This window comes from Pinus tabuliformis, chromosome J (assembly GCF_031772625.1).
Source record: "Pinus tabuliformis cultivar Carrire ecotype Pingquan chromosome J, CPIR1, whole genome shotgun sequence".
In the NCBI taxonomy this organism is placed as follows: domain Eukaryota; kingdom Viridiplantae; phylum Streptophyta; class Pinopsida; order Pinales; family Pinaceae; genus Pinus; species Pinus tabuliformis.
In genome coordinates, this window is record NC_142295.1 from 657,936,743 (window position 1) to 657,957,135 (window position 20,393).

Below are 20,393 nucleotides of genomic sequence, written 5' to 3' on the forward strand. Positions count from 1 at the left end.
TCACCTTCAGATCCTTCCCCGGATCCCTTCTTGGATTTCCTCCGTGGAAAATTTGCAGCATAATGGCCCACCTCATGACAACGAAAGCATCGCACTTTCGATTTGTCAACCTTCTTCCCATCATTGGAAGAACTGGATTCGGAAAGAGAACCCTTCTCCTTCCCCTTCTTTGCTTTGGCAGCCAAAGCGCAATCTTCTTCATCAGATGCCTTTGATGAAGATTTGTCCCTGGTATTCCGCCTGATCTCCTCTTGCACAAGATATGACCAAAGTCTCTCCCATCCTGGCAATTTCTCCCGACCATTGATAGAGTCCTGATAGGAATTCCAACTCTTCGGAAGACCAAGGAGAGCCAAGCTCACCAAGTCCTTATCATCGACAGTCACCCCCACACTTCCTAGCTCATCCCAGCATTGAGTGAACTTCGTGAGATACTTGGGCATACTATCTCCATTCTCACACTTAATGTTTCTGAGTTTATCCTTGAGCGCCAACTTCCTCTGGTCACTCTTGCTTTGGAATAAATTTATCAACACTTTCCACATCAAGTATGGAGAAGCCTTTCCATGTAGGCTGGACACAATGTGATCCTTCACACCCTCCAACAGAATCCTTCGACACTTTGTTGTCTTCTTTTGCCAAGCCTCAACTTGAGCAGTATCAGTAGGCTTTGGGACCTCAGCCTCTATGAACTCCTTCAGCCCATTGTCATCTAACACCACCTCCATCCTGTCTTTCCATGCAATATAATCCGAGCTGCCTTCAAAAGCATACTCCAATCGCAATCCGTTGAAAGACATTTCAACTTTGACACCAAGAAAACACTGTTGTAAATTCGAATTCCACTAGCTCAAAACTCAACCGCTTCTGATCTAAAATTCGTGAGAACAAAGTATTTCTCGTACAGAGATTGACTGTATGGGCTTTTACCGGATATCTCACCTTCCAAAGGAAGGATGAATCCAGAGGCTACCTGGCCCAATTACAGACTCTGCCTGAAGAAATAAAATGTTGTCACTTTCTGAATAATAGATCTGATGATCAACTCTGCTCTGATACCATGTAGATATTTTGAATAATATGACACTTATTCACAGAGATTATCATGATTATACATTATTTGCAGAATGCATGCATAATACATAACCTCCTCTACTATTGATCATCAATTTGCAGTATTCAGAAACAATCGCATGTGCACATTGAAGCATCAATCACACATATCAACACAGTATATCACGGGGAAAGCATACAGCTGAAAACCCCCAACTATCTATATATTATATTGATTGAGAACATGTAACAATACATAGTACAATACTCCTCACAAGTACTCAGTACTATCTCCACCTACTACACACAAACTAGCTCAGATCTGAATCAATCACAGGTTCAAATCTCCTCCGCTGCTTGTCTGCCTCCATTGCGCAATCCTGCATGAGAATAGATGAGAATGGCTGATCCAAACTCGTATTTCCTTGGTTGAACCACGCAATCCTCATTGGCAATACTCAATCCATTGATTGTGCAAATCTCATGCACAACTATAGTCACAACTAATAGTTGTCTTGCCCTTTCACTCACCTCTAACACCTGTCTCCACTGAATTGTCCATGCACTGAGTTAACTGATGTATTCTTTAGTTGATTTATGAGTTAATAATTAGTGAATTAATTAATAATTAGTGAATTAATTAATAATTAATTCACATCACTCATCACTAGTGTATTCTGCAGTTAGACTAAATACAACTAGTTCAACCAAGTCTAACTGAACACAACTCCGTCAACTCCTCAATCAACTCCACCAAACTCAACCACTTGAGTTCTAACTGAAGTACATCATGCAATAGCTCAACTGACTGATAAGAAAAATGTATTCCCTTCTGACAGTTGCATGTGCCACATCTGTAGCTGGAACTAAAGTGCTCCAAGAGGATAAGATAATGTTTATAGTCCAGATATCATTAAGAGCTAATAATATTCGATTGTTCTATTTTTAGCCTGGCAATCAAAAAATAGACTTCGCCCATATGTCTAAAAATAGAAGTCCATCTATTTTTACCAACATGACCAATCATCAACAAATAGCATCCTGCAACTCATAGACCATGATCCATATGTCTAAAAATAGACATAGTCTAAAAATAGACTTTGCGCCAAAAATAGCCTGCGGGCCCACTTAGTGAAGGCGACTCCTTTCCACTAAGCTCCATCATCTTGTTGCATTTTCAACATGTTACTGCTGCTGCATGGAGGAACCCTTTGTGAGGGTCATGGATGTAGCAACGATCTTCCCCTTGGTTTGGGAGTGAACCAGATAGATGAATTTCCTAGTCTGGGAGATGAGCTTGCTACCTTTATTAGTAGAGACCAAAGAGGTGGCGGTAGGTGGGGCTACCTCTGGTATCCTGTATAACGAATTATCCAAAGAAATAATGACAATGCGAGGCCTTGACTCATACACAACATGTCGCCTCCACAAGTATGGCTGGCCTAATAGTACATCATAAACATCCAGAGATGTAACATCACATAATACCTCGTCTGTGAAGGGCTTGATGTTGTAGGGAAGGCGGCACTACTGGTGAACTTTGAGATCTCGTCATTCATGAAGCCATCCAATACTATACATCTATAGGTGTGGTGTAGTCGGTAGGCCCAACCGCTTCACGACCTCTACTGAAATGAGGTTCTTTGGGTTGCCACTGTCGACAATGAATTGCAGCGGCGAACCCTTCACCCACATCTGTGAGTGGAAAAGATGCTTCCCTTCCTCTGGATTTTCGGGCTCATTTTTCTGGATCTTGGCGGTGGCAACAGTGGCACTGGGATCTGCATCATTGATCTACTTCCCTTTGTCATTCCCTTGTCAGGTTCTGGCTCAGGGTCGGAACATGCATCTGATTCGGAAGCCTTCAACTCGGCCACCAGCGACTGATTGGTCCAACACTCACTTTTGTTATGAGTGGGACTCTTGTGGAACTCACACCACTTTCCTGTGTCCTTCTTATGCTTCGTGATGTTGTTCTTTTCTTGCAGCTTCGACGGGTTGTCTTGGGTAACCTTGCCTTGGCTTTGTCCTTTAGGCTTCGAATTTGCAGATCCAAAGTCTTGCTTCTTTTGTTTGAACTTTTGCTCGATTTTGAAAGTGTATCGGTATGCCATGCCGAGCGAGGAGATGTTTAGGAACTCCATCTCTTCCTAGATGTATCTGTGTAGGCAGCCGTGGTATTTGAGTACCATATGCAACTCAGAATCTTTGATACCCAACTGTGTGCGAAGGGTATGAAAAATGTTAGTGAACTCTGGCACATCTTGGTCCCTTCCCTGCCGCAGTGTGGTCCATTTGATGTAATTGTCCTCATAGCTTTTGACAGGGTAGTACCGCTCCTTGACAGAATCCCGGAATGAATCCCAAGTGGGTGCGGCTGAAAATAGTGAGCCAGTACTTTCATTCTTCTGCCCGCAGTTGGTTTCCCACCAGGCTTGACGTGGGGCGCTGTTTTGAGAAGAGTGAAAACAATATTTTCCCGACTCAAAAATTCATCAACAGAAAAATAACCCTCTAGCATATTTAACCATTTGTCTACGACATCTGCATCTATTTGACCCTCAAATATGGGGATTTCAAAATTAACTTGTACCTTAAATGGTCTGGTGTTTCCAGAGTAGCTGTTGGAAGCCGATGTGTCACCTCTGGGTAGCCGTTGAAGGATATGCGCAAAGCTATCCATCACCGCGTTCCTTTGACATTCGATGGCTTCTTCAAGCAAGATTTTGATAGGATCTCCTGCCCCCTCATCTTTCTTCTCATCTTCCATGGGAGATCGTCGGGATTTGCGACGCTGGACTTGCGAAGGTTCGACTAGTTCAAGCCCTACCTCCTTATATACCGACCTTGTTGGGGACATGCGAAGAAAAACAGAGAAAAAACAGACCGCTCTAATACAACTGATCCGGATTTAAACAGGAACGTAACAAATTATAGAGATAACCATATACACAAAGATGCAGCAGAAATAATACTTCATTTCATTAATGGAAAACACTGAAATATGCTTATAACCAGAAATGGAAATAAACCAGCTAGGGCGATGGTAGCTTATCTCTGAGAAGAGATGTGGTGGCTGCATGCCTATGAACTGTGTTACAATGAGGCTCGAAGGCCTATTTACTATTGAGAAACAATAGAAAACCCTTCACATCACAAAACCTAAACCTAGAAGATGAAACACCACATTGTGGACCCCGTTTGGGTAAATTGGTACATCAATTCCCGAGGGTCGTAACTTTGGTATACGATCTATGTTTGATGCGTACAATAGCTCGTTAGAAAGATCTATCCGAGCACTACCACTTTGAGAAGGACAATAATAACATGGGTCTGACCCATGGACCCATGTTGCCACCAGATTTCCCAAAAAATGTCATTTAGGGCCTCAAAACGGCTCCGGAAGTTCACGACCCAAAAAACTGCTAAAAATAGTAAATTGTGCTACAATTTGGGAAACTGAAAAAGCTGAAAGAGATAGTTGTGGGGGTCCAAATGGGATATGTGGGTGGCCACCAACATCCACCTGGATCATTCCTCCCCCCTTAGGAAGCAATGGTCCCCATAGAGTTGAGTTCCTCCCTATGATGAGGAATATGTTGCTGATCTGGGTCTCTGGTGAGCTGTTCTACAATCTCTGATGTGTTCAGAAATGGTGGGAAGCATGGTCGACGACGGTCCACATTGAACACTCAGTGCAATTGAAGGAATGGAGGAATGTTGTGCTTTAAAGCATTGTTTCCCTTAGCCTTGGTACTAGTGTAAGGACCATGTCGGAGTGGTCTGAGTTTCTGATGGGTTCTAGTAAGGCGTTCTCTCTACAGATGTAACCAAACTTTGTCGCCCACCCGAAACTTGTGTGGTACCCCTGTGGGTGAGGAGAAGTTGTTCTTGTGTTTTGTCATGACCGTATCCCTTTGCTGCTGCTGCTGTGTGGACAAACCCTTTGCGGGGGTCATGGATGTAGCAATGATCTTCCCCTTACTTTGGGAGTGAACCAGACAAATGAATTTCCTAGTCTGGGAGATAAGCTTGCTACCTTTCTTAGTAGAGATCAAAGAGGTGGCAGTAGGTGGGGCTACCTTTGGTATCCTATATAATGAATTATCTAAAGAAATAATGACAGTGCGAGGCCTTGACTCATACACAGCATGTCGCCTCCACAAGTATGGTTGGCCTAATAGTACATCACAAGCATCCAGAGGTGTAACATCACACAATACCTCATCCGTGAAGGGCTTGATGTTGTAGGGAAGGCGGCACTACTGGCGAACTTTGAGATCTCATCCTTCATAAAGCTACCTAATACTGTACGGTTGCAGGTGTGGTGTAGTCGGTAGGCCCAACCCCTTCACGACCTCTGCTGAAATGAGGTTCTTTTGGCTGCCACTGTCGACAACCAATTGTAGCGGCGAACCCTTCACCCACATCTATGAGTGGAAAAGATGCTCCCCTTCCTCTGGATTTTTGGGCTCATTTTTCTGGATCTTGGCGATGGCAACAGTGGCACTGGAATCCGCATCAATGATCTGATTCCCTTTGACATTCCCCTTGTCGGGTTCTGGCTCAGGGTCGGAACATGCATCTGATTCGGAAGCCTTCAACTCGACCACCAGCGACTGCTTGGTCCGACACTCACTTCTGTTATGAGTGGGACTCTTGTGGAACTCACACCACTTTCCTATGTCCTTCTTCTACTTCGTGGTGTTTTTCTTTTCTTGCAGCTTCGACGGGTTGTCTTGGGTCACCCCGCCTTAGCTTTGTCCTTTGGGCTTTGGATTTGCAAATCCAAAGTCTCACTTCTTTTGTTTGAACTTTTTCTCAATTTTGACAGCGTATCGGTATGTCGTGCCAAGCGAAGAGATGTTCAGGAACTCCATCTCCTCCTGGATGTATCTATGAAGGCAACTGCGGTATTTGAGTACTAGATGCAACTCAAAATCTTTTATACCCAACTATGTGCGAAGGGTATGAAAAATGTTGGTGAACTCTGGCACATCTTGGTCTCGTCCCTGTCGCAGTGTGGTCCAATTGATGTATTTGTCCTCATAGCTTTTGACAGGGTAGTACTGCTCCTTGACGGCATCCCAGAATGAATCCCAAGTGGGTGCGGCTGAAAATAGTGAGCCAGTGCTTTCATTCTTCTGCTCGCAGTAGGTTTCCCTCCAGTCCTTGACGTGGGGTCTGCTTTGAGAAAAGTGAAAACAATCTTTTCCCGAATCGAAAATACATGAACAGAAAAATAACCCTCTAGCAGATTTAACCATTTGTCTACGACATTTGCATCTATTTGACCCTCGAATATGGGGATTTCAAAATTAACTTGTACCTTAAATGGTGTGGTGTTTCTAGAGTAGCTGTTGGAAGCCAATGCGTCACCTCTGGGTAGCCGTTGAAGGATATGCACAAATCTATCCATCATCACGTTCCTTTGCCACTCGAGGGCTTCTTCAAGCAAGATTTTGATAGGATCTCCTGCCCCCTCATCTTTCTTCTCATCTGCCATGGGAGGCCGTCGGGATTTGCGACGCTGGTCTTGCAAAGGTTCGACCAGTTCAAGCAATAACTCCTTATATCCCGACCTCGTTGGGGACATGCAAAGAAAAACAAGACTGCTCTGATACTACTGATCCGGATTTAAACACGAATGCAAAAAATTACATAAATAACCATATACACAAAGATGCAGCGGAAATAATACTTCATTTCATTAATGGAAAACACTGAAATATGCTTACAACCAAAAATGGAAATAAACCAACTAGGGCGATGGTAGCTTATCTCTGAGAAGAGATGTGGTGGCTACATGCCTTTGAACTATGTTACAATGAGGCTCGAAGGCCTATTTAGTATTGAGAAACAATGGAAAGCCCTTCACATCCCAAAACCTAACCCTAGAAGATGAAACGCCACATTGTGGGCCCCGTTTGGGTAAATTGGTACATCAATTTCTCGGGGTCGTAACTTTGGCATATGATCTCCATTTGACACGTACAATAGCTCGTGAGAAAGATCTATCCGAGCACTACCACTTTGGGAAGGGAAACATTGGTCCATGACCCCATGTTACCCGCAGATTTCCCAAAAAACCTCGTTTAGGGCCTCAAAACGGCTCCAGAAGTTCAGGACCCAAAAAATAGCTAAAAATAGTAAATTGTGCTACAATTTAGGAAACTGAAAAAGCTGAAAGAGATAGTTGTGGGGGTCCAAATGGGATAGGTGGGTGGCCACCAACATCCACTTGGATCATTCCTCCCCCCTTAGGAAGCAATGGTCCCCATTGCGTTGAGTTCCTCCCTGAGATGAGGAAGTTGTTTCTAATCTGGGTCTTTGGTGAGTTGTTCTGCAATCTCTGATGTGTTCAGAAATGGTGGGAAGCATGGTCGATGATGGTCCACATTGAACACTTGGTGCAGGTGAAGGAATGGAGGAATGTTGTGCTTCAAAGCATTGTTTCCCATAGCCTTGGTAATGGTGTAAGGACCATGTCGGAGTGGTCTGATTTTTTGATGGGTTCTAGTAAGGCATTCTCTCTGCAGATGTAACCAAACTTTGTCGCCCACCTGAAACTTGTGTGGTACCCCTGTGGGTGAGGAGAAGTTGTTCCTGTGTTATATCATGACCATATCCCTTTGTTGTTGCTGCTACGTGGAGGAACCCTTTGCGGGGGTCATGGATGTAGCAATGATCTTCCCCTTACTTTGGGAGCGAACTAGACAGATGAATTTCCTAGTCTGGGAGATGAGCTTGCTACCTTTCTTAGTAGAGATCAAAGAGGTGGCGGTAGGTGGGGCTACCTCCGATATCCTATATAATGAATTATCCAAAGAAATAATGACAGCGCGAGGCCTTTACTCATACACAACATGTTGCCTCCACAAGTATGGCTGGCCTAATAGTACATCACAAACATCCAGAGGTGTAACATCACACAATACCTCGTCTGTGAAGGGCTTGATGTGGTATGTTAGGCGGCACTGCTGGCTAACTTTGAGATCTTGTCCTTCATAAAGCTACCTAATACTGTACGGCTGCGGGTGTGGTGTAGTCGGTAGGCCCAACCGCTTCACAACCTCTGCTGAAATGAGGTTCTTTTGGCTGCCACTGTCAACAACGAATTGCAGCGGCGAACCCTTCACCCACATCTATAGTGGAAAATACCATCCCCTTCCTCTGGATTTTCGGGTTCATTTTTCTGGATCTTGGCGGTGGCAACAGTGGCACTGGGATCCGCATCAATGATCTGCTTCCCTTTGCCATTCCCCTTATCGGGTTCTGGCTCAGGGTTGGAACACGCATCTGATTCGAAAGCCTTCAACTCGGCCACCAGCGACTGCTTGGTCTGACACTCACTTGTGTTATGAGTGGGACACTTGTGGAACTCACACCACTTTCTTGTGTCCTTCTTCTACTTCGTGGTGTTGTTATTTTCTTGCAGCTTTGACGGGTTGTCTTGGGTCACCCCACCTTGGCTTTTTCCTTTGGGCTTCAGATTTGCAGATCCAAAGTCTCGCTTCTTCTGTTTGAACTTTTGCTCAATTTTGACAGCGTATCAGTACTTTGGGCCGAGCGAGGAGATGTTGAGGAACTCCATCTCTTCCTGGATGTATCTGTGTAGGCAGCCGCGGTATTTGAGTACCAAATGCAACTCAGAATCTTTGATACCCAACTGTGTGCAAAGGGTATGAAAAATGTTGGTGAACTCTGGCATATCTTGGTCCCTTCCCTGCCGTAGTGTGGTCCATTTGATGTATTTTTCCTCATAGCATTTGACAGGGTAATACTGCTCCTTGACGGCATCCTGGAATGAATCCCAAGTGGGTGTGGCTGAAAATAGTGAGCCAGTACTTTCATTCTTCTGCTCGCAGTAGATTTCCCACCAGTCCTTGACGTGGGGGACTGCTTTTTGAAGAGCGAAAACAATCTTTTCCCGACTCGAAAATTCATGAACAAAAAAATAACCCTCTAGCAGATTTAACCATTTGTCTATGGCATCTGCATCTATTTGACCCTCGAATATGGGGATTTCAGAATTAACTTGTACCTTAAATGATGTGGTGTTTCCAGAGAAACTATTGGAAGCCGATGCATCACCTCTGGATAGCCATTGAAGGATCTGCGCAAAGCTATCCATCATTGCGTTCCTTTGCCGCTCGAGGGCTTCTTCAAGCAATATTTTGATAGGATCTCCTGCCCCCTCATCTTTTTTCTCATCTGCTATGGGAGGCCATCGGGATTTGCGACGCTGGTCTTGCGAAGGTTCGACCAGTTCAAGCCCTAACTCCTTATATCCCGACCTCATTGGGGACATGCAAAGAAAAATAGAGAAAAAGCAGACCGCTCTGATACCACTGATCCGGATTTAAACAGGAATGCAACAAATTATAGAGATAACCATATACACAAAGATGCAGCGGAAATAATACTTCATTTCATTAATGGAAAATACTGAAATATGCTTACAACCATAAATGGAAATAAACCAGCTAGGGCGATGGTAGCTTATCCTGAGAAGAGATGTGGTGGCTACATGCCTCTGAACTGTGTTACAATGAGGCTCGAAGGCCTATTTAGTATTGAGAAACAATGTAAAACCATTCACATCCCAAAACCTAACCCTAGAAGATGAAACGCCACATTGTGGGCCCCATTTGGGTAAATTGGTACATCAATTTCCGGGGTCGTAACTTTGGCATACGATCTCCATTTGACGTGTACAATAGCTTGTTAGAAAGATCTATCCAATCACTACCACTTTGGGAAGGGGAACATCGGTCAATAAACCCATGTTGCCCCCAGATTTCCCAAAAAACGTCGTTTAGGGCCTCAAAACGGCTCCGAAAGTTCAGGACCCAAAAAACTGCTAAAATTAGTAAATTGTGCTACAATTTAGGAAACTTAAAAAGCTGAAAGAGATAGTTGTGGGGGTCCAAATGGGATAGGTGGGTGGCCACCAATATCCACCTAGATCATTCCTCTCCCCTTAGGAAGCAATGGTCCCCATTGTGTTGATTTCCTCCCTGAGATGAGGAAGTTGTTGTTGATTTGTGTCTCTGGTGAGCTGTTCTGCAATCTTGGATGTATTCAGAAATGGTGGGAAGCATGGTCAACGACGGTCCACATTGAACACTCAGTGCAAGTGAAGGAATGGAAGAATGTTGTGCTTCAAAGCATTGTTTCTCGTAGCCTTGGTACTGGTGTAAGGACCATGTCGGAGTGGTATGAGTTTTTGATGGGTTCTAGTAAGGCGTTCTCTCTGCAGATGAAACCAAACTTTGTCGCCCACTTGAAACTTGTGTGCTACCCCTGTGGGTGAGGAGAAGTTGTTCTTGTGTTCTTTCATGACCGTATCCCTTTGCTGTTGCTGCTGCGTGGAGGAACCCTTTACGGGGGTCATGGATGTAGCAACGATCTTCCCCTTACTTTGGGAGTGAACCAGATAGATGAATTTCCTAGTCTAAGAGATGAGATTGCTACCTTTATTAGTAGAGATCAAAGAGGTGGCGGTAGGTGGGCCTACCTCCGGTATCCTGTATAATGAATTATCCAAAGAAATAATGATAGCACGAGGCCTTGACTCATACACAACATGTCGCCTCCACAAGTATGGCTGGCCTAATAGTACATCACAAACATCTAGAGGTGTAACATCACACAATTCCTCATCTATGAAGGGCTTGATGTTGTAGAGAAGGCGGCACTACTGACAAACTTTTAGATCTCGTCCTTCATGAAGCCACCTAATACTGTACGGATGCGGTTGTGGTGTAGTCGGTAGGCCCAACCACTTCACGACCTCTGTTGAAATGAGGTTCTTTTGGCTGCCACTGTCGACAATGAATTGCAGCGGCGAACCCTTCACCCACATCTGTGAGTGGAAAAGACGCTCCCCTTCCTCTGGATTTTCGGGCTCATTTTTTTGGATCTTGGCGGTGGCAACAGTGGCACTGGGATTTGCATCAAAGATCTGCTTCCCTTTTCCATTCCCCTTGTCGGGTTCTGGCTCAGGGTCAGAACATGCATCTGATTCGAAAGCCTTCAACTTGGCCACCAGCGACTGCTTGGTCCAACACTCACTTGTGTTATGAGTGGGACTCTTGTTGAACTCGCACCACTTTCCTGTGTCCTTCTTCTGCTTCGTGGTGTTGTTCTTTTCTTGCAACTTCGACGGGTTGTCTTGGGTCACCCCGCCTTGGCTTTGTCCTTTAGGCTTCGGATTTGCAAATCCAAACTCTCGCTTCTTTTGTTTGAAGTTTTGCTCGATTTTGACAGCGTATCGGTACGTCGTGCCGAGCGAGGAGATGTTCAGGAACTCCATCTCCTCCTGGATGTATCTGTGTAAGCAGCCACGGTATTTGAGTACCAGATGCAACTCAGAATCTTTGATACCCAACTGTGTGCGAAGGGTATGAAAAATGTTGGTGAACTCTGGCACATCTCAGTCCCTTCCGTGCCGCAGTGTGGTCCATTTGATGTATTTGTCCTCATAGCTTTTGACAGGGTAGTACTACTCCTTGATGGCATCCCGGAATGAATCCCAAGTGGGTGCGGCTGAAAATAGTGAGCCAGTACTTTCATTCTTCTGCTCGCAGTAGGTTTCCCACCAGTCCTTGACTTGGGGGGCTGCTTTGAGAAGAGCGAAAACAATATTTTCCCGACTCGAAAATTCATGAACAGAAAAATAACCCTCTAGAAGAATTAACCATTTGTCTATGGCATTTGCATCTATTTGACCCTTGAATATGGAGATTTCAAAATTAACTTGTACCTTAAATGTTGTGTCATTTCCAGAGTAGCTGTTGGAAACTGATGCGTCACCTCTGAGTAGCCGTTGAAGGATCTGTGCAAAGCTATACATCATCACGTTCCTTTGCCGCTCGAGGGCTTCTTCGAGCAATATTTTGATAGGATCTCCTGTCCCCTCATCTTTCTTCTCATCTACCATGGGAGGCCGTCGGGATTTGCGACACTGGTCTTGCAAAGGTTCGACCAGTTCAAGCCTTAACTCCTTATATCCCGACCTTGTTGGGGACATGCAAAGAAAAACAGAGAAAAAGCAGACTGCTCTGATACCACTGATTCAGATTTAAACAAGAACGCAAAAAATTACAAAGATAACCATATACACAAAGATGCAGCAGAAATAATACTTCATTTCATTAATGGAAAACACTGAAATATGATTACAACCAGAAATGGAAATAAACCAGCTAGGGCGATGGTAGCTTATCTCTGAGAAGAGATGTGGTGGCTACATGCCTCTGAGTTGTGTTACAATGAGGCTAGAAGGCCTATTTAGTATTGAGAAACAATAGAAAACCCTTCACATCCCAAAGCCTAACCCTAGAAGATGAAAAGCCACATTGTGGGCCCCATTTGGGTAAATTGGTACATCAATTTCCCGGGGTCATAACTTTGGCATATGATCTTTGTTTGACACGTACAATAGCTCATTAGAAAGACCTATCCGAGCACTACCACTTTGGGAAGGGCAACATCAATCCATCGGCCCATATTGCCCAAAGATTTCCCAAAAAACGTCGTTTAGGGCCTCAAAACAGCTCCGGAAGTTCAGGACCCAAAAAACTGCTAAAAATAGTAAATTGTGCTACAATTTAGGAAACTTAACAAGCTGAAAGAGATAGTTGTGTGGGTCAAAATGGGATAGGTGGGTGGCCACCAACATCCACCTGGATCATTCCTCGCCCCTTAGGAAGCAATGGTCCCCATTGCGTTGAGTTCCTCCCTGTGATGATGAAGTTGTTGCTGATCTGGATCTCTGGTGAGTTGTTCTGCAATCTCTAATGTGTTCAGAAATGGTTGGAAGCATGGTCGACGATGGTCCACATTGAACACTCGGTGCAAGTGAAGGAATGGAGAAATTTTGTGCTTCAAAGCATTGTTTCCCATAGCCTTGGCACTGGTGTAAGGACGATGTCGGAGTGGTCTGAGTTTTTGATGGGTTCTAGTAAGGCGTTCTCTCTACAGATGAAACCAAACTTTGTCGCCCACCTGAAACTTGTGTGGTACCCCTGTGGGTGAGGAGAAGTTGTTCCTGTGTTCTGTCATGACCATATCCCTTTGCTGCCACTGCTGCGTAGAGGAACCCTTTGCGGGGGTCATGGATGTAGCAACGATCTTCCCCTTACTTTGGGAGCGAACCAGACAAATGAATTTCCTAGTCTGGGAGATGAGCTTGCTACCTTTCTTAGTAGAGATCAAAGAAGTGGCGGTAGGTGGGCCTACCTCCGGCATCCTATATAATGAATTATCCAAAGAAATAATGACAGCACGAGACCTTGACTCATACACAGCATGTCACCTCCACAAGTATGGTTGGCCTAATAGTACATCACAAACATCCATAGGTGTAACATCACACAATACCTCGTCTGTGAAGGGCTTGATGTTGTAGGGAAGGCGGCACTGCTGGCGAACTTTGAGATCTCGTCCTTCTTGAAGCCACCCAATACTGTACAGCTACGGGTGTGGTGTAGTCAGTAGGCCCAACCCCTTCATGACCTCTGCTGAAATGAGGTTCTTTTGGCTGCCACTGTCGACAATGAATTGCAGTGGCGAACCCTTCACCCACATCTGTGAGTGGAAAAGACGCTCCCCTTCCTCGGGATTTTCGGGTTCATTTTTCTGGATCTTGGCAGTGGCAACAGTGGCACTGGGATCCGCATCAATTCTTTGCTTCCCTTTGCCATTCCCCTTGTCGGGTTCTGGCTCAGGGTCAGAACATGCATCTGATTCGGAAGCCTTCAACTCGGCCACCAGCGACTGCTTGGTCTGCCACTCACTTGTGTTATGAGTGGGACTCTTGTTGAACTCACACCACTTTCCTGTGTCCTTCTTGTACGTCGTGGTGTTGTTCTTTTCTTGCAGCTTCAATGGGTTGTCTTGGGTCACCCCGCCTTGGCTTTGTCCTTTGGGCTTCGGATTTGCAGATCCAAAGTCTCGCTTCTTTTGTTTGAAATTTTGCTCGATTTTGACAGCGTATGGGTACGTCGTGCCGAGCGAGGAGATGTTCAGGAACTCCATCTCTTCCTTGATGTATCTGTGTAGGAAGCCGCGGTATTTGAGTACCAGATGCAACTCAGAATCTTTGATACCCAACTGTGTGCGAAGGGTATGAAAAATGTTGGTGAACTCTGGCACATCTTGGTCCCTTCCCTGCCGCAGTGTGGTCCATTTGATGTATTTGTCCTCATAGCTTTTGACAGAGTAGTACTACTCCTTGACAGCATCCCGGAATGAATCCCAAGTGGGTGCAGCTAAAAATAGTGAGCCAGTACTTTCATTCTTCTGCTCGCAGTAGGTTTCCCACCAGTCCTTGACGTGGGGGTCTGCTTTGAGAAGAGTGAAAACAATCTTTTCCCGACTCAAAAATTCATGAACAGAAAAATAACCCTCTAGCAGATTTAACCATTTGTCTACGGCATATGCATTTATTTGACCCTCGAATATGGGATTTCATAATTAACTTGTACCTTAAATGGTGTGGTGTTTCCATAGTAGCTGTTGGAAGCCAATGTGTCACCTCTGGGTAGCCGTTGAAGGATCTGCGCAAAACTATCCATCATCATGTTCCTTTGCCGCTTGAGGGCTTCTTCAAGCAAGATTTTGATAGGATCTCCTGCCCCCTCGTCTTTCTTCTCATCTGCCATGGGAGGCCGCAGGGATTTACGACGTTGGTCTTGCGAAGGTTTGACCAGTTCAAGCCCTAACTCCTTATATCCCGACCTCGTTGGGGACATGCGAAGAAAAACAGAGAAAAAGCAGACCACTCTGATACCACTGATCCAGATTTAAACAGGAATGCAACAAATTACAAAGATAACCATATACACAAAGATGCAGTGTAAATAATACTTCATTTCATTAATGGAAAATACTGAAATATGCTTACAACCAGAAATGGAAATAAACCAACTAGGGCAATGGTAGCTTATCTCTAAGAAAAATGTGGTGGCTACATGCCTCTGAACTGTGTTACAATGAGGCTCGAAGGCCTATTTAGTATTGAGAAACAATGGAAAACCCTTCACATCCCAAAACCTAACCCTAGAAGATGAAACGCCACATTGTGGGCCCCGTTTGGGTAAATTGGTACATCAATTTCCCGGGGTCATAACTTTGGCATACGATCTCTGTTTGACGCGTACAATAGCTTGTTAGAAAGATCTATCTGAGCATCTACCACTTTGGGAAGGGCAACATCTATTTATAAACCCATGTCGCCCCCCGATTTCCCAAAAAATGTCGTTTAGGGCCTCAAAACGGCTCCAGAAGTTCAGGACCCAAAAAACTGCTAAAAATAGTAAATTGTGCTACAATTTAGGAAACTAAGAAAGCTAAAAGAGATAGTTGTGGGGGTCCAAATGGGATAGGTGGGTGGCCACCAACATCCACCTAGATCAGGTGACCCATGGTATTTTGATAAGCCATCGTAATAAGAAGAGAGGCAGGTGCTCATTCATGCTTATGATTGGATTATTTGGTTAGTTGATTTTGTGGGCTCATTGAGACTTGCATGGGGTTTGTAATCCTAGTGTAGATCTTCTTCGGAGGTGGAACTATCCTCCCTAGGGATCAAAACTAGTTTCAGTTGTGAAACATCCACCCTGGATATTCAAGAGGGAGAACCACTGCAAGTTCCTTAGTGGTGCTTAGCGAGGAAGGGAAATAGTTTGGAGCATTTGTTAGAAGGTTGAAGCAATTCGCATTTGCAAACAAGGGAGTCCAGCCAGGGAAGGTTTTTGAAGAGGATTCAATTATTCTAGCTTATTTATTTATCATCTTTCTTAATAAATTTGATGTAATTTCCTTCTCAATATTAAATAAATAAAGTAGTTGGGGTTTTGTAGTTAAATTTTCCACGAGACCTATGAATTTATTTGTTAAATTTTCTCAGCCAAAATTATGGAGTGTATCTTATAAATAATATCATTAAAAATATGGAAAAATTAATTAAATAAATAAGAGGATATTACAATGGTATCAGAGTTGGTTTCCCTTATATTCCTAGGGGTTTGGCAGCGAAAGGTTTATCATCTTTATAGGATCAAATGCTAGAGGAATGCCCACTTATGAAGATCAAATGTCACTTGAATATTAGGGGCCAATACCTGCTTATTCTAAGGCCGAGAGAGGGTTGCACTTGGTTTGAATTAGAACAACGTGAAGGGATGAATAAGCCCCTTCATTGAGCCAAATCAGTCCCATGTTAGGCTGAGATAACTATCATTACAAGTCCAGATTGAATGGATGATGAGTTTCATTATGTAGTGATTGAAAAATAACCTCCTAGGGTTTGAGAATAATGTTGATGGTCGAAGTGGAGAACAATGAGACAAAAGTGTTGTAGCAGCATAACAGTAGAATAATTGGAGAGCCTCACTAGGGCAAGACAAAATTCCAAGGGTCAAAAGTTTAAGGCTGAAGGATAGCCGCAAGGGTTTAATATGAAGAGGTTGAGATTTGGCGTAGAAGGATTGAGGACAAGTTCATACCAGGAGGATGCAACTCACATGGAGAATCACAAAAGTATATTAGCAAGGGGTTGAATGTAAGGTAGGGAAAATCTTGTAGCGAGGATTGAATCATTACATTCCGAAGGAATCGAATTGTTGAGATCAAGTGTAGGTAGGGTGATACTTCAACATCCGAGTAGTTGAATTGCTCAAGGTGTGAGCTCCTAAGTCTTTAAGGATGAGTTATGGGAGTCAAGGATTTGTTGAGTCCATAATTCGGGTCAAGCTTAAGGTTATAACTCTGGCACCATACTGGCAATTTCTCCTTCTAGTCACAAGGTTAAGCATTAAAAATGGCTGAAATGCCTTGCGCTATTGCTCCCTAAATCTTACACACAAATTCGTGTTACCTAAGGAATTTCTCTACTCACAAAGTGAGTGTCGATCCTGGGTTAACTACAAAGGTAAAAGAGGGTTAGATCAATATCCCTAATGCAAGAAAATTACAATCCCTTGGAGCAAGCCAAGATAAAGTTATTAATGGATAAGTAAAGAGGGAAGAGGCGTAATTCTTTTGATTGTTCGAGTAATTGAAAATCTTGTAGTCGGGACTTTTCTTTGGAGTATAGCAACCACCATTAAAGGGGAAATCAAAATCGACCAAGAATGGGTAATATTTCAACCTCAGACATAACTTAAATCCCAACACTCGACTATAACAAAAAAAATGACCTCCCGAAAATGGTTAGATCCCACCTCCTAGATTAATTAGAGATCCCGCCATCTGTCAATCCTGGTTGCATTTGGAATATAGTAAAGAATCATCTTGAGTTGCATTAAAATGGTATCAAAGCCTGAAGGAGGAAAATATTTCAATATGGCTCATGTTGGACATGGCAAAGGAGGAGGACGAAGAACAATTGTTGGTGTGGCAGCAGAACTGCAACAAGAAAATGTGGAATTGTGCAGTGCCATGCAACGCATGGAAGCTCGTATGGAAGCAATGGAAGAGGGTATCAGAAGAGATCCAAATGTTGGTGATGTCAATGAGGAAGAAGATGAAAATGCTGAAGAAAATGCAAAAAGAGGCATTGCTACAAAAGATTGGGCAGAAGCTCGGATGTTGAAGGTTGTTTTGAGATTTGTGGTGGAACCGAAACCAGAAGTACCCAGTTACACAGGTAACCTAGATCTAGAGGAATTAATTGATTGGACCACTACTATGGACCAATTCTTTTAATATGAGGAGATGGAGGACAAGAAAAAGGTGAAATTTGTTGTTACCAAACTCAAAGGACATGCAACGCTTTGGTGGTAGAGCATTCAGATAGAGAAAAACCGATTGGACAAGCCAAAGATTAAGAGTTGGGATTGAATGGTAACAAAACTTAGAGGTAAGTTTTTGCCCCGGGATTATCATCTTACTTCTATGATCTATATTTGACAATTAAGAAAAAAAAAAGGCAATAATCACAAAAGAGAAGTTTTGTTGACACGTCCTGACGATGAACCAAACACTAGATGGTTCGAAATGCGTCGACAAAACTTCTCTTATGTGATTTTTACTAAAAAAAATTCTTAATTATCATCTTAACCTATTTAAATAGTTGCAGAATTTAAGACAAAGAGGTATGACAATCAAATTGTTTACTAAGTCCTTTTATAAGTTAAATATAAGAGCAGGGTATATACAAGATACTGCTGAGAAGACTACTAGATATGTGAACGGATTAATAATGGAGATTCAAGATGAGATGGCCATGCTTTCTCCTAAGTGTTATAGACATTTTTGTGCCTAACAGCATGAAGCATGAAATGTCAATAATCTGAGGGATCCAAAGTCCCTAAACATGTTGTTCTTACCCCTAGAGGAACAAGGTCAGCAAACCACAGCACTGAAAATCAGTTCTCCACCTGAAAGCACTCAAAAACAAGCTATTTCTGGATCATGTCAGCTGCTCCACTGAGCATCTGCGCTGAATGTCAACTGCTCCACTCTGTACCTGCGCTGAATGTCAAATCTAATGAAGGCTACCTGTGCTGGGCGAGATTGGCCAAGTGGCACAGTCATTCTGCAAGGTGTCAATTGCCCAGGAAGCTTCCAAACTGACACTTGGATCAGGGAATTCGCCTTGTGATGAGTAAGAGGATCTAGATCTCCAAGTGGAAGCAAGAGACTCCAAGTGGACTCAAGAACTGAAGATTAACTGAAGTAGGAGAGGACACTAGTCAGCTTCATGTCAGTCTCAAGCTGACTCATGCTTTCTCCAAAACTTCTATATATAGAGCTCTCTCATGAGGTCTATGGAGGCAGGAATTTTGTGCAAGTAAGGAAGTGTTGTTGGTTTGAGTATAGAACTATTGGGTGATTTGCTTGAAGGAGGTGAAGAGGAGATTTCTTTCTGCTGGGAGGTGTTGCTGGATTGGGCCTATTATGGTTGTAACACTCTCATAACTTTGCTTCTTCCATTAATAAAGCATTTGAGGTTCTTCTATATGCATGTGTCTCAATGGTGAATTGATGCTTGCATATTTGATTTATTCTAATCCCTGAATCGATTATGGATGTATGCTTCTTGTAGTTTCCTTTTCTTGTGCTTTTACAGGATCTTTGTGTAGTTGGGCCAGTGAAAGAGCAAGGAGCTAGGAGCAAGCAGCAAAGAGGGAAGATTGGATCAACCATTAGCGGAAGATAACGGTTAGTGGATCCTCTTTCTCTTCTCTCTCTCATCTCATAAAGAAGTAATCTTGAATAGCTTTGCATTCAGTTGTTGCTGAGGTACTATCACCCTTAGAGTGGGATAGGGTCATTCCGTATTGGATACTTTTCCCAACAACAAATTGGCGACCATACTGGGGATCGTATCTTGTTGGTTGTTTGTGTTTTTTGCTATTCATTTCATAAACAAAGGGAGTACCGAATCGAACTGTATTTGGATCTTTCAAATACAAAGTAGAGGGCAGCTACTCTAGCCCAGTTTCTGGGCAAGTTTATGATTTGAAGAGCTAATCCACAAGGACTCTAATAAACTCTTAGTGATAGCTTTTCATCCTCCTTTCCATCCCTTAGTGTGTCCTTGACTGATAGCTTCTTATTTGAGCAAAAACTGTGAATTTTTGAGCAATCTGTGACCCGGAAACCAAGAGAAACGAAAGTTTCGTTCTTCAGTGCAGGCTGTACAAAGGCTCTCTGCATTTCAGCGCAGTTCCCAAAGGGGCTACCTGCACTGAAGGTCAAACAGACAGTGTCCCACCTGCGCTGGACCAGTCTTGCCTTGTGCTACTGGGGTTTCCTGCTGTTTCTTGCCCTGTTTTCACTCTTGTTTTTGCTGTTTGTTACCAGTCAATGTGCCTATCTGAAACCAACTTCCCTTGCCACTATTCCGCCTCAGTTGTATAAAGAAACTGTGTTTGTTCTTTTGTATTTCTTGAGTCATTTACAGTTTCCCATAACGAAAGTAAACTAGTCTTGTTGTGGCCTCTTAGATCTAGACCTGTGATTAAGTGTCGTTTTGATCTTAAGAGTTAGTTTGTTTGTTGTTCATAGATGATTGAGCTTTTGCTTTCGTCATATGGTTTGAATTCGTATATTTCTAGTGTCGAAACAAGTAAATCTTAAGGTGTCTTTTGATTTTGGACAAGCTTGTTTGCTTTCACTTGAAATTGAACTCAAAGTTATACAACAGCTTTCTTTTTGTATTTCACCAACATTAAGGAAGAGAAAAGAAATACTTGCATTGTGCATGTGCATTATGACAGTTTGCATGTTGATTTAGGGAAAATGCATTAGTGTGTGCTCTATGATCTGTGTGAAAAGGTGTTATCTTTCTTTTCCCTCAGTAGTTAAGGTTTTCAAAGTTGAAA

The 20,393-nt window shown here is 43.4% G+C and overlaps 1 pseudogene; it reads right to left on the bottom strand.

The window, feature by feature from the left end:
* LOC149228616 (ricin B-like lectin R40G3) overlaps positions 1-17,221 on the bottom strand; it is a 34,997-nt pseudogene extending 17,776 nt beyond the window's left edge.
* Between the last annotated feature and the right edge of the window lie 3,172 nt (positions 17,222-20,393).